The 14790-nt window shown below is 39.2% G+C and overlaps 1 protein-coding gene and 1 non-coding gene across 3 annotated transcripts in view; one reads left to right on the top strand and one right to left on the bottom strand.

Annotated features, from left to right (window-relative positions):
* CNTNAP4 (contactin associated protein family member 4) overlaps positions 1-14790 on the top strand; it is a 265562-nt gene that overhangs the window by 51440 nt on the left and 199332 nt on the right. The window lies entirely within an intron of this gene.
* Positions 359-490, bottom strand: LOC114238004 (small nucleolar RNA SNORA2/SNORA34 family). Its single transcript, XR_003623448.1, has one exon. It is a non-coding gene; the product is annotated as a small nucleolar RNA SNORA2/SNORA34 family (small nucleolar RNA).

The raw sequence follows: 14790 nt of genomic DNA, 5'->3' as shown, positions 1-14790 counted from the left end.
GGTGCATTTACTATGAAAGTAACTTTCTCAATCAATGTCCATAATATAGATGCACTTTCACAGTTCAATATACAACTCAAAAAATTTTACAGCCCAATAGTAAATATAAGTTTCCTATTTGAATGAAGTCTAAAATACACAAGTCAGGGCCCTGACCATACGAAAGGATAATATTCAAAGAAAGCTCACAGTTCAGAATCATCCGACTGTTTTTGGATCCTCAGCAATTTTTTTGTAGTAATTGGATTTAACAGTATTATAATTCTAATGAATGAGTTAAGTCAGGGATCTCAAAATTTTGGAATCCCAGTATTAATCAACTACAAGTAAGTATTAGCCCATATCTATCACCAATGACAGATGTTTCTTTCTAATGAATTGACCATTACATTTCCAAAGTTCTGAAATGGTCAATAGACCATAGAAAGAGACTTCTTTAGGTTCCTGCTTGAAACCAACAGCCAAACTGCTGGCCTTGATTCAGGGCGAAACAAAGAATTATATTTTATATGTTCATTATTAGCTTGAAGTAAAGATAAAATGTTCTTATATATCCTTAGTCAAAGTCTGTGACCTAGGGTAATCTGGTGGTTTTATTTAAAATATTTTTACTTTTTTAGCAATTGGAAATTGGTTTATGAAGTTAAAAAAAACTTACTAACATTTCAATAAAGGTTTGGCAAATGAAGTTCCAGATCAGTTTTATGGTCAGTGGTGTGTCACATGTACTTATAGATTATATTTTGCGTACTGGCTTTGAGAAGGTGAAATAAAGATTAGTGAATATTTACATCTTATTTCTTGATATGCCTGTATCCTCTAGTCATTAAAGTATAGGAGAGTTTGCTCTCACTTCTGGGATTAATATAGAATCACTTCTATTCTTCTGTCAGTTCATTTGATTTAACACCAGAGGTGATTGTCCTCCTGAATGTTTGCTTCTCTCTTACTTTGGATGTAGCTCTCCCTTCTGGGCCCTCTTCCTCAAGAACATGTTCGACTCTCTTCTGATCTCTGGCCGGTGTCTTGCTCCTCCTTCAGTCTTACCCTTTATCGTCCTTGTCTGCCCTGTACCATGCTTTCTTCGGCTCTAAATCAGTTTGATGATGTAAGCCCAGTGACTGTGCCATGTAGCTGATCCTAAGTAATTTATAGTGATAAAAAATGCTGGTTTTGGAATCACAAAAACTAGGTTATAATACTAAACTGTGGGTGGTCTTGGGGAAAAGACATTTCCTCTCTGTTTTTCCTTTCCTGTAAAAGTATGGGGTTGGATTTGGGGATCTCTAAATTGTCTGACAATGTATTCTTTTTATTTGTAATATTCTATAGGCACCATCTCTTTTCCTTTTGACTCACTCTAATAATGGAGATTTTCAAAGCATGTGAGTGAGTGACACTGATGGCTTTTCAAGAAGAAGGGGAGAATCTTAAGGCAGTCTGTCCTTCTAAGTCCTCTCAAACTAGAAGACACAGAATGTGCCTGGCTTAGGAAATGTCTTCAACTGTTACAAAGTATAGGAATTCAAGTTATAAATATGAACCTATTGAAATTGATACAGGAACTTAAATTTAGTCAGTTAAAATACATTCATAAAATTTTAAATTATCATTAATATTAGGTTACACTTCTTTGTGTATATCTAATATTTTTCATTCTGTTGAGGAGGAAAATTTCACATGTAGGTACAGTGAAAATAAATAGTGAGTAAGTAATTGGGTGATGTATTGGGTTGAGTTCTCCCAAAAGCACATTAGGGGATGGTTCCCAGGAGAAAACAGTGAGGGGGTGTAAGAAGCAGGATTAGCAAGGGGAAGAAAGCAATTTCAAGTGAAGTCCCACACACAGCCTGATCTCCCAGGAAACTCTGGATAATAAAACTTTGCCTAAGGCTTTGTCTTACCTCCCGTTAAAGGAACTGAAACTACCAAGGTGGCTGGCTGTGTGAGTAATTTAGAAAAGCTAGTGTCTGAACTCTAGTCTAAACACTAGCTTTAGACATTTTAATAAAATACAACAAACGAGGTGGCTTAAACAACAGACATTCTTTTCTTACAGTTCTGGAGGCTGGAAAGTCCAAGATCAGGGTGTCAGCAGATTCTGTTCCTGGTGAGAGCCTGTCCTGGCTTGCAGCAGCCTCTTTCCTGACGTGTGCTCACGTGGCCTTTCCTTGGTGCTTGCATGTGGGGAGGGAGAGAAAGATCTGTCTTCCTTTTCTTATAAGGTCACTAATCCATCAGGGGGGTCCCACTCTGAAGACCTAATCTGAACCTAACCACCTCTGCAAGGTACCAAATACCATCACATTGGGGGGAATGGCTTCAGTGTATGAATTTGGGGGGTGGGGGTGGAGACACGCTCAGCCCATAACAGTTAGCTGCCTTTCTATAAACAAGTAAGCCAGCTAAAAAGTGTTAACCGCTTGAAGATACCTGGGAAAAACCAAGATAGCCAGGCCTTCAGGGTCAAAGATCCTGGAGAAAAAGGAAATACCATATAGTGAGTCTGACATTTTCTACACGAAATAACAGAGCTTCAAAATACAGAAAGAAAAATGGACAGAAATAATAGGAGAAATAGACATTACAAATTGAAACACTAAACATAGTGAGAGGTTTTTAATATTTCTGTCTCTGTAGCTTATTTAAGAAGTATGCCAAAGAAAAGATCAGTGGAAATACAGATTTTAACAGCAGTTAACAAATTTGACAAAATATTTACATATGTAATTTATATTTATATAATGAGTAGCATATATAAACCTCTGCCTCCAAATACTGCAGAATACACATTCTTATCCAGAGTACCTAGAATACTTACTTAAATTTATTCGGCGCCATAAAAATTGTTTCAACAAATCTCAAAGGATTTATATCATGCAGAGTAGGTGCCCTAGTACAGTTGAATTAAGCTAGAAATCAATAATTAAAAAATACTTAAAAACCCAGAAAGGTGTGGAATTTAATTAACACACTTCTCAAAAAGAAATCTCAGTGGAAATTAGGGAACGTTTAAACTCACTGATAACAAAATACTATAGGTCAGAATTGTGAGATGCAGCTTAGATCAAATTGGTAGCCTTAACTGCACATAATACAGAAGAAGGAACGCTAAATATTAATAACCCATCCATTGCCTACTTCTTCAGTTTCTCAAGAAATTAGAAAAAGGACAACAGATTAAACCCAAAGTAAGGAAAAGGAAAGGAATAAAAGAACAGTACATTAATTAATGAAATAGAAAACATGCGATATAGACAATCAGTAAGACAAAAATATAATAAGAGGATATTTTAACAGACTTCCTGCTAATAACTGTGAAAATTTAAATGAATTGAACAAATTATTTGAAAAACGCAACCTGAAAAATTGTGCCCAAGAAATAAAATAAAATTTAAATATTCCTCTGTCAGGTAAAGGTAGTAAATCCATAATTCACACGCTCCAACAGAAAACTCCAGGCTAAAATGAATTCATATGTGAATTCTTCCAAATACTTTTAGGGGAGCTACGACTCGAATCTTACACATTCTCTTCCAGAGGACAGAAAAAAAGTCAAAATACTCCCCAACTCATTCTATGAGACCAGCATAACCTTGATACCAAACCCTGTCAAGGACAAACAAGGAAGGAAAATTAAAAGCCACTCTCTCTCGTGAACAAAATATTGGCATACATGTGTGAAGGGGGTCGGGCTTGGCCTCCGCCTGAGATGCTCTCTCTCGGCTGGGGTGCACATGTATTCTGAAAGCATGGTGGGTTGCATAACCAGAGAAACAATGAAAGCAGGGCCTAGAGCTTTCTGGTCTGATCCATGCATAAGTATCTTGAGCATCTTACCTAGGAGAGGATGGAGCGGAAGTGTGACTGTAGCCAGCAGTAGAAGACCATCTTTCTTGTAGTCAGTCATATTAGAGACTATTATAATTACAGATGTGCTGTTGTGTGCTGGACATCTCTTCGGCAACACTTACATCTTCTCAGCCCCGCCTCTTTCTCCAACCAGGACCAAGTTCAACTTCCCACAGGTGTAACAGGGTCTCGTACTGGGTGGTACCACTTACCTGTTGCTTCCTGCCCTGTGGCTCCTCTGATGCTGAGGGATGATCTGCTTCCAGGGAATCCACTGGGCACCATAAATTCTGATGATGGGGTATGGGCACTATTGCCTGCCTGTGAGGCTACCTTGACCGACAGAAGATGAGAACTGATGTATAAAATCTTCCACCTTTGTCCTCAAGGGGGAAAGTTCTGAGCTGCATCTCATCAAAAGACTGCTTGGAAATGTTAACCTTCTCATTTTATTCATACATTGTTTAACTGATTTTGTTTACTTATCTGTCTGTGTTTTCTTGTATCTCATTGAGCTTCCTTAAGATGATTATTTTGAATTGTTAGGCCAGAGACCTTCATTTCTTTGGGGTCAATTACTGGAAGTTTATTAGTGTCCTTTGGTGGTGTCATGTTTGCCTGATTTTTCGTGATCTAAGTAGCCTTGCGCTGTTGTCTGTGCATTTGGAGGAGCATCGCTGGGAAGGTCCCTGGGCGGGCAGGTTTAGTCCCAGACTGTGTCTGAGAGGAGCCAGAACTGATTCATAGGGCTGCTTCAGGGCCCATAGCTGGGACAAGGTCTGCAGGCCTGCTGCCTTCGGGGCGTGGAGGCACGTGTCTCCTACCAGGTCCCAGGGCAGGTGGGACTGCTCTCGGCTTGTGGCCGGGAAGGGCTGGAGCCCAGTCACAGGGCCACTTCAGGGTGGGTGTGTCTCCCTCCACGTCGCTGAGTGGGCAGGACTGTTCCCGGTCTGCAGCTGAGAGGGTGTGGAGCTGGGTTCCAGGACCACTTCTATATCCATAGTCAGACTAAGGCTTGAGGGCCTACCTCTGGGGGCACGGATGACGTGTGTCCTGGCACGACTGCTCCCTAACCGCAGCTGCGAGGGCCTGGGGCCAGGTGGTGTGGCTGCTTTAAGATCCGCAGTCGCACCAGCGTCGGCTGGCCTGCCCAGCCCCTGAACGGCAGCTGCGAGGGCTGGGGCTTAGTTACAGGACTGCTTCAGAATCTCCTTTTGGATTAAAATCAGTGGGCCTACCTCCAGGGGGTACCGTCAGGCGTGTCTCCTGGTGGGTCCCTGGGCGGGGCAAGACTTCTCTGGGCCTGCGGCTGGATCCCAAAGCTCCCACAAAGGGGCTTCTGTCCGTGGATGGCTGCCAGATTATTGTTGCTGAAGGGGTATATGAGTGGGAGACTTCCTATTCTGCCATCTTACTGACGTCACTTCATGTATTACATGTCTGTCTGTCTGTCTGTCTCTCTAATAGTTCTGCAAATTAAAATCTGTTCCCATAAATTATCTCATCTGGTTTTTAACTGTAACCCTTTCGAAGGCTGCCCTTCAGATGTAATTCCATGGGAAAAGATGTACAAAAATTACACGATTTTAGAAGGACTTCTCTGTGTTTCTTCTCAAATAGGACTTAATATCAGAGATTTTCTCCCTCAGTGGGAACTGTTAGGTCCTTAAAGCTCCAATAATTTAAGTAGGAAGCTACCCTAAAATCACATTTCAGTGATTTGATGATTATTTGTTATTCTTCTCTTACCTTTTCCCTTGAGTCCTTTTTAAAAAAATTGGCGTATCATGAATATTAACAACAAAAGAAAAGGGACACACATAAAATTGACTAAAATTGGCCATATAAAATATAACTGACTTAATAGACTATATAAAAATATCTGTATAAAAATGAAAAACAAGATCAGAGACTCCATGCCAAAATGCCAATGTTTATGTGGGTTTTTCCAAAGCCTTGTCTTTGACCTTGGCATTGTGCATGCCCTCCCTGAATGAGCTGGTCCACTGCCAGGGCCTCAGGAGGAGGCCTGTGCAGACACCTCCCACATTTGTGCTAGAGGAGAAACATGTCTAACAATCTCCTATCTTGTATTTTCAACTGCTTGCTGGAATTTTCCAGCTGCCTGCTAGATGTCTTCACAAAAAAGCTCAACATAAGTCTTAAGTTAAATATATCACATCTAAACCAGCTTCTGCTTGTAATTATTTTTCTTGTCTGATTCCTGGTGGTTATCTTAATCACCATGGCTTAAAATTCTTAGAATCACCTTTTATTTCTCCCTTGATCCCTCCTCCGAAGATGATAAATCCTGTGTATTCGTGGTTTGCAATCTGTCTCTCTTACACTCTTTTTTTTGGGGGGGGGGGCGGTTTCCATTGCTACTACCCTAATGCAGTTTTTGGATTTCTAAGCAAGGTTATTTTAATAACCTTGCAGTTTTGAAGTCATGCAACTTTGAGGCTTTCCTCAATAAAAATAAAATTTAAAGCACAGTTGTGACCTTGTGTTTTGCCTGCTGAAGACTTTCAGTCCTACCTCCCTTGCATGTATAGGTGTTTCTGAACGTGCTTTCCGAAGTCCAGCTAATATTCTGCAGTGGTTGAGCAGATAATTTGGTAGTTTCAAGGAAAAAGGAATAAAAAATACTTAAAAACTTTTCACAAATTAAAGTGTAAGAATATATGAATTGTCTGCAATTCACTAACAGAGTACAGGCATACCTTGTTTTATTGTGCTTTGCAGATAATCGTGGTTTTACAAATTTAAGGTTTGCAGCAGCCTTGTGTCGAGCAAGTCTATTATTACCATTTTTTCCAACAGCATTTGCTCACTTTGTGTCTCTGTGTCATATTTTGGTAATTCTCACAATACTTCTAACTTTTTCATTATTATCATATTTATTATGGTGATTTGTGATTAGTGATCTTGATGTTAATACTATGACTCAGTGAAGGCTCAGATGATAGCATTTTTTAGTAATAAAGCATTTTTAAATTAAAGTATGTAAATTTTTTAAAAGATGTGATGCTCTTGCATACTTAGTAGACTACAGTATAGTATAAACATAACTTTTATATGCACTGGGAAACAGAAAATTTGTGTCTCATTTTATTGTGATATTTGCTTTATTGTGGTGGTCTTTATTCCCCAGTATCTCTGAGGTATGTCTGTATAGTTTCTGCTAACTAACCTATCTTTGCTTAATTTGTGTGTTATTACTTATATTTCTTCTACAAATCTAATAAATATACAATATCATAAATATGAGGAGTGACCATGATTTTAGTACAAAGATTAAATCATTTAGTACAAAGATTAAATCATAGAAGTTGGGATATGTGCATATTTAAATGTGGTGATTTCATACAGGCATCTAAATAAGAAAACCACTGGGTAGACATTGGACTTATTAGACAAAGACTTTAAATTGTCTCTCTTAAATACTCTCAAAGAGCCAAAGGAAACCAGGAACATGGTGTCTCAACAAATAGAGACTATCAATAAAGAGTTACAGATTGTAAAACGGATCTAAACTAGTGTCTTCTAGTGTGAATGTTATGAATTTGATATGCATCAAAGTTGCACTCCTAATAGCAAAACCCCATCTCATTACTAATATTATGCTTGGGGAGCAAAGTAGAATAAACTGTTTGCAAAATTCCTCTCTCAAAAGACACTAGCACAACCTAGATTTTTTCAGTGGTTCTGGATGTGGAGGAGTAAATATGAGAAAATACTAGTCGACTCCTGCTTTCTTCAACGTAAGAACCACTTTGATTTCTGAGTTTTAATCTTGCTTCTGCCTATGTAAGCGCAAAGGACTCATCAGTCTTTGAATCTGGTTAGCCTTGGTGACCCACACTGCAGGAGACAGCACTTTTCCTTGTGTTCTGGGTCATTTGGTGCATGTTGCAGATTGGAAGATGCCGTGGTACTGGACTGAGGTGGCCCTGGATGGATGCAAGAAACCTTGCTCACAGAGGAGAGTGGGCGCACAGTCACAGATCTCAGTGTGACTGTCTTACCAAACCAAGGTTGCTAGGAAGTGAGGGGTTGGGGGGCTCTTTTTATTGTGTTGTGCAAAAAAGTGGGCAGTGGTTTCTGTTTTTTTTTTGCATGAAAGTAAACTGGTTAATGTTGGGAAAGGGGAGCGCATAAATTCCTCTAATGAAGGATGAAATATGAGCACTTTTAATGACAATAATAATTGCCTCAGTGGCTATTTCTCTATGTGGGGTGATGGGGGGAGCAGAAATAGACATGACCTCCCCACTGGTCCTTCGTCTCCCCTCTCAGCGCAGATAGGCACACGCCACCCATGGCTTAAGGGAAAGGATGGTCACTGCCCAGCTTGGGAACAAAGTTAAGTGGGTACCTTTTAAATCTAAAATATAAACGATTTGAAAGGGGAAATGACCAGCCTAAAGGAATCCCTTTTCCCCATACCCCACTGAGGGAAGAGACGTGAGAGAGCAAGTGTGAGGGATCATTTTCCCTGAAGTCCTGTCCTCAAACTAAGTCCATAGTAGGAAACTTGACAGAACCCTTCATTCACACTCAGGTGTCTGTATGTGGAAGGGTGCTTGCAGAGGAGAGTGCCCGCCCCAAGAGAAGTCACTAAATCATCCTGCTGCTGCACTGCAGAGACGGTGCTGTGACAGTCCCCACGTCAGCCCCGGATGGCATGTGAGGGGAACCAGGAGCTGCTGTGGGCACCAAGAATGGATGCAGAAGTTAGGGCGTGAAGTGGTGGGTGTGGGCAAAGAGTCACACCAGGGATGGGAGGACGAGCATCAGAATGCTGTGACAAAGGCATGTCCCAACTAACCTGCAGCCAGTCACCTAGGTGCGGAGTGGAAGCTGCTTGACCGCCCACGCAAAACACGGAGAAAGAGTGGTCCCGGTCTCCACTGCCCTCAGGGTCGGCAGGAAGGGAGGCAGATCCCTGCAAGCATTTCAAAGCTGAAGGTGACAGAAATAAAATCCTGAATTGACTGAGAAATCCATGAACTGGACTGAGTGCCTCTGAAATGATCAGATTGATTTTCTACATTGGACAGAATAGGAGCTCAAGAGAGAAAATTAGAATGAGTTAGGAAAAAATGCATTTTTCAGACCTGAGGCTGTAACTGAGAAATTCATAACTCTAATATGATTCCAACTGCTGTGCTCAAGTAGCTTATCTGAGATATGGTCAGTAACCTGCCGGCCTGGGAGAGCGGCTCTTCCCAACTCAGCATTGTCACGTTGGGAGCTTGAAATCTGCCATGGAGGGAGCATTTACACCACAGGAACTGACAAATGCTGTAAAGCAGGACTTTTCCCCCCAGAGAACTAGTTTTTAAACACTTTCTGGCATACTACTTACCTGGACTTACCTCTCGTGAGACAAGGTGTAATGATGTCGGGGGGAAAGATACAAAAATTTCTTTTTAGAATTGGACTGTGATGCAGAAGACATGAACCAAAAGAGTCTGACATGTTCCCAGTGCTTGACTGTTTGTTGCTCAGAAAACTAAATCCATAAATATGTTCATTTGTGTATTCACGACATCTGTTTTTCTCAGTGGTGTATAAGTTAAGATTTTGTTTTTCTTTAGTAAATATCAAGAGTGATAGTTAAACCAACTCGCTGTGGAAGCTGCCCATACAGACCAAACTATCCATCAGGCTGGGTACAGCTTGGTAAAAGATTGCAAATACCATCTTCTTGTAAAAGGATATGAAGAACCATGCCTATTATTAGTGAGCTTAACATATTGTTTATTCTGTACCTTTAAAATTGTGGATGGTCTCTATTTGTCAAGTTATCTAAAACTGGTGATCCACATATGTGCCAAACAGAAAACACACACTAGGTGGTCCTCAGGAGCTGAGAGTTTGACAGTTGTTTTCTTAGCTTTGAATGAAAGACTTCCTACAATCTGGTTCCACTCTCCTTTCTTGCCGTAGTGACCACTGCCCTCTCCATGCCCCCTCACTCCCTTCAGTCCGTTACTGCCATCCTGAAAAACGTGCCTTGCACCTGTCTGCCCTCAAGTCATTCCTCTGCTCCAAAGGCTCCAACCCTTCATTTTGACCTTTCAAAATCCCACCCTAGAACCTGAATGAAATGTTTCTGTTTCCCTTATCACTCAGCCAGCAGTTGCCCTATCCTAAACTTCTTTAGTGTATACTCAGTTCCTCATATAATGTGTATCACCTGCTGATGTGTCATCTTCTTTCATAAAAGATAAAGTTCATGAAGGTGGAAGCCATTATCTTAAGTGACAAAGAATAGGCTCTGAAGTAGGACTGTGTTTAGGGTTTTGCCTGATTTACTGCAGCTCTGTGACCTCTCACAAGTGACTTTACCTCCCCTTGCCTCAGTCTCTTCATGGCTAAAATAGGAAAAATAATAGTTTCTATCACTTAGGCTTATTGTGAGAATCAAATGAGTTAGAACAGTGATGTACTTAGTACCTTGTAGAATACATCGGCGATTTCTATTCATAGCTAGCAGATCCAGTCATTCCTAGCATTTTTTTTAAAATTGAAGTGTAGTTGATTTACAATATTGTGTTAGTTTCAGGTGGTACAGCAAAGTGATCTGGATATATATATACACATATTCTTGTACATTATAGGTTATTACAAGATATTGAGTATAGTTCTCTGTGTTATACAGTAAATCCTTGTTGCTATTCTATTTTATATATTATAGTGTGTATCTGTTTATCCCATGTTCTTAATTTATCCCTCCCCATCCCCCCTTTCCCCTTTGGTAACCGTAAGTTTGTTTTCTATGTCTGGGAGTCTGTTTCTGTTTTGTCAATAAATTCATTTGTATTAATTTTTAGATTCTACATATAAGTGGTATCATATAATATTTGTTTTTCTGTCTGACTTCACTTACTATGACATTCTCTAGGTCCATCCATGTTGCTGCAAATGGCACTATTTCATTCCTTTTATGGCTGAGTGGTATTCCATTGTATATATGTACCACATCTTCTTTATCCATTCATCTGTCGATGGACACTTAAGTTGCTTCCATATCTCAGCTGTTGTAAATGGTGCTGCTGTGAACATTGGGGTGTATATATCTTTTCAAATCAAGAGTTTTTGTCTTTTCTGGATATACCTAGCATTTCTTTTGTTTATGTATGGGCTGATGGATATAATGATCACATTTTGGTTTAGGTTTTTAGGATGTAAATTGTGGGTATTAATGATGGTGATTAGAATGATATTGATAATTCCTTGTGTACCGTATTTTTCTCTGTTTGAAAAGTTTGTGTGTGATCTAGTACTGAAAAGCATAACTAGTAAATATAATTAGGGAGATAAATTCTATATTCTTTGTTATGAGGGATGACATTTAGGGACTTTAAAGAAAGTGGTATTTTATAACCTTCTAGTTTCTTGTGCTTAATAATTTTTATTAAGAATTAGAAATATCCTAAACTTCATAGCTTCTCCTTTATTCAACTTTTAACCTCTCATTTCTGTCTTCTTCTTACTTTTGAAAAGGTCTGAGAAGAGTTTATTAAAAGTGTTTATTACATTGTTCAAAAATATAAAATCTAACCACTTTGTAATCTACACACAAACCTCAGTCATTTAAATTTTAAGATACTTAATTATGTTGACACTTTATTAAATTAATATTTGGCCAATATTCATTTACTCATTGGAATTCAAGACACAATTTCAGATATTCCAAAAAAAAAAATGATGGGAATTAATCAGAACCATGTCTTAGAAAAGAAATGACATAAAGAGAGTTTAAGATCCTTTGAAATGTCGATTTTGCTCATTAAAAAAGTCTGTCATTTTACTTTGTTACTAGAAAGCAAAACTCTCACAGCCCTTTGACCTTCTGAAGTCATCTCAGAATCTATTTAATCTATTTCAATTGCTCTGAGTTTGGCCATATTAGAACAATAGCAGTTCAGCTAATGGCAAGCCTCATTTTCATGTCTGAGCAGCACACAAACGTTTCTGCCAAGTGGGTTTCAAATATGACAGTGGTATTCTAATAGGAAACTTGATTCTTAGTTATTAATTTAACAAACATAAATAAACTATATTATCTCATATTACATAGTTCTTATAGTGAGACTGTGGGAGAGGTGGTATTTGAGCTGCAGCTGAGAGGTGGAAGAAACAAAGTCCTGGCTGAGTGAGAGGCACAGGAATAAGTATAATTCAAATGAAATTGTGGAGAATGAGAACAGACTTCATAGAAAAATAGACTATTTTCTGAGGCTCCAGTGCCAGATTGAAGTTGAATTAAATGCTGTGTCAAAAAGAATGCTTTTTGCAACCAGGAGAAAAATGATTCAACCTGCTTTTACCAAAGCAACTCTGGGAATGATGGCAAAAACAGATTGGTTTTCTAAAAGGCACATATTGAAGATTTTTAGGAAGGGTAGGCCATCGGGCCTCGGAAAACAATTTCCTGATTTCCTCTCCAAATCCTGTAAACGTATGCAAATCCCAGTGGCCTTGCTTCCTTCACTTTTGTCACCCTAGAAGGCCTGCCCCTCTGTTCCACAATGAATCACTCACAGCATTCTGAGTCCTTCGTACTTCCTTAGGGTTCCCATTCCTTCAGTTTTACGTCTTTCAGATTTCCCTTCCGTTGATGACTCTTTACTCTCAGTACCAGCATCCAGAAAGTTTTCCAAGCTGGCATCCTTGACTTTGTCCTCTCCATGCTCCTTGCCCTCCCAGCGTCTAACATCGAAGGGGTTATCCACAGGACATCAAGGCCTTCCAGTTCTGCCTCACTAGGATCTCTCAAATGCTTTCATGTCTTTTCGTGCTTTCATTTACTTGCTTCAAAGTTGTATCCCCTGTGACTAAAAATAAATACAGAAAATAAGTTTAACTGAGTGGTTGACATACGGACTTAAACTAAGGAATAACGAAATGCAAAAGGGACAATGAAAATCACTTTGGAGGTGACGTTGACCAGATCTGGCAATTTCTACATATGTAGAAATTTCTGTTATTGAAAGGGAATAATTAGAAATGATTTTCACATTTTAGTCTGAGTGACTTGAAGATGGGAATGATACAGCCATCTGGTTTTGACAGGAGGTAAGACATCCATTTTAGGCATGTCGAGTTTGAGATCTCTGTAGGGCATCCATGAATAGATATATAGGAAGCATTCAGGATTTGGAATACAGATTTCAAAGGAAAGTCAGAGCTAAAAATAAAGATCAGGCCTCGTCATCCAAAAACAAAAAAAATTAATCATTGCAGCCAGAGGCATGGGAAATGTAGTCCACTGAGAATGTAAAGTAAAAGAAGAGAGGACAGTTATGTTAGCTTTTCAACAAACGTAGAGAAAGGGAACTCTGTGAAGGATGCTGAAAAGGGCTGGCCAGAGGAGTGAGGAAAAAAACCAAGGAAGTTGCGGTGTCACCTGGAGCTAAAGGAGGGAGTTGCTCTAAGTGACAGAATTTTGGTTGTGAAACATTTCCTGATGGTTTTATTTGCAACTCATTTATTGACCTAGATAGATATTCTAAAGATACAGTATGTCAAAATAGCAAAAGCAAAAAGCAGTTGTTCTTTTTTTGAAAACATCATCCCTGAAGAATCATGTAAATCGTGAATTCACTATTGAAACTCTTGTCTGAAGATCATCTGGGAGGTCCCCTTAAATACAACATCCATGCAACTATATTGTCCCTCCCGTGTTTTATGTAAAGGAGCCTAAAATCCTAAGATTGCGTATAATTTTGCAAAAAAACTTTTTTTTTATGGCTATTAACACACCACAATACTCTTCTACTCAGTTATGATTTGTTAAGGGAAAAATCGATACCTTTAAATAAAAATATAAAGATCTTGACATTTATGTTTGACAAGCTCAGCTGACTCTGGAAATATTACATTCATATTTCTTAAAATTATGAGTTGCTAATTTTAAAAACTACTTTATGGAGGTATGATTGATATGTGTACAGCTGTACCTATTTAATATATACAACTTGATGAGTTTGGAGATAAGTATATGCCCATGACACCATCACCATAATCACAGCCCTAAACTTATTCATCACCTCCAGAAGTTTCCACCCTATCCCTCCCTCTCTCTCTCTATTTTTCTTAAAAAACTCTTTAAAAATTTGGTGGTAACTTAAAAAATTAAAATGCAAAGTTCTAAACTCTGAAGATACATTCCAAACAGTACCAACAAATTAACCTTTATGTTAATTCTTCAGAAAAAGAATATAGTAAAAGCAAAAACAGTTGCAACAGAATGATCCATGTTGATAACTGACTTTTCCTTTTGCTTATCAAAAGTCTTTGTTTTCTTATAGTTGTCCTAGCGGTCACCGTGAACATGTGTGGAGCTGCCTCTGCTAGGATGCTGTTTTCAGCTGCCGCATTCTCCTGTGTGGTGACAGGGCATGTGGGAAGGCGCAGGGGTGTGGGTTAGAGTCACAGTATTTCCAGGAGCAATCTGAAATTGGCCAGGCAGAAGCATGACCTACTTTTTGGGGTCCGTCTTTTCTGATCCAGAGAGTTTGCATTAACTCTCATTCCCAGCTGGAAACACTTCTTTATGACTCAGTGGATCAATATACACTGGGAACCATGAACCATGATAGGTGGCCTGACAATCGTGTGAAAGGCCTCATTGGTTCAAGTGGAAATGAGGTTCCTTTGTGAGACTTTCTTCTTATCAAAAAGGACAATTTAGAACTTTCCATTATACATTACAAATAGAAATAAGATAGAGATAAACAGAGCAAAATGATGTGTTTTTTCCTCCTCTCCTTGTGCTTCCCCACCTTTCACATCCTGACCGACTCGATCACACCCCCTCAAAATAGGACGGTTTTTCTCTTGGTGAAGCCAGGGCAATGTGTGATATTGTTTCTAACACAGAATAATTGGTGCATATAATTTTAGAAGGTGTTTATCTCTCAG

This window comes from Balaenoptera acutorostrata, chromosome 19 (assembly GCF_949987535.1).
Source record: "Balaenoptera acutorostrata chromosome 19, mBalAcu1.1, whole genome shotgun sequence".
Classification (NCBI taxonomy): domain Eukaryota; kingdom Metazoa; phylum Chordata; class Mammalia; order Artiodactyla; family Balaenopteridae; genus Balaenoptera; species Balaenoptera acutorostrata.
This window is presented reverse-complemented; position numbering and strand designations above follow the sequence as displayed.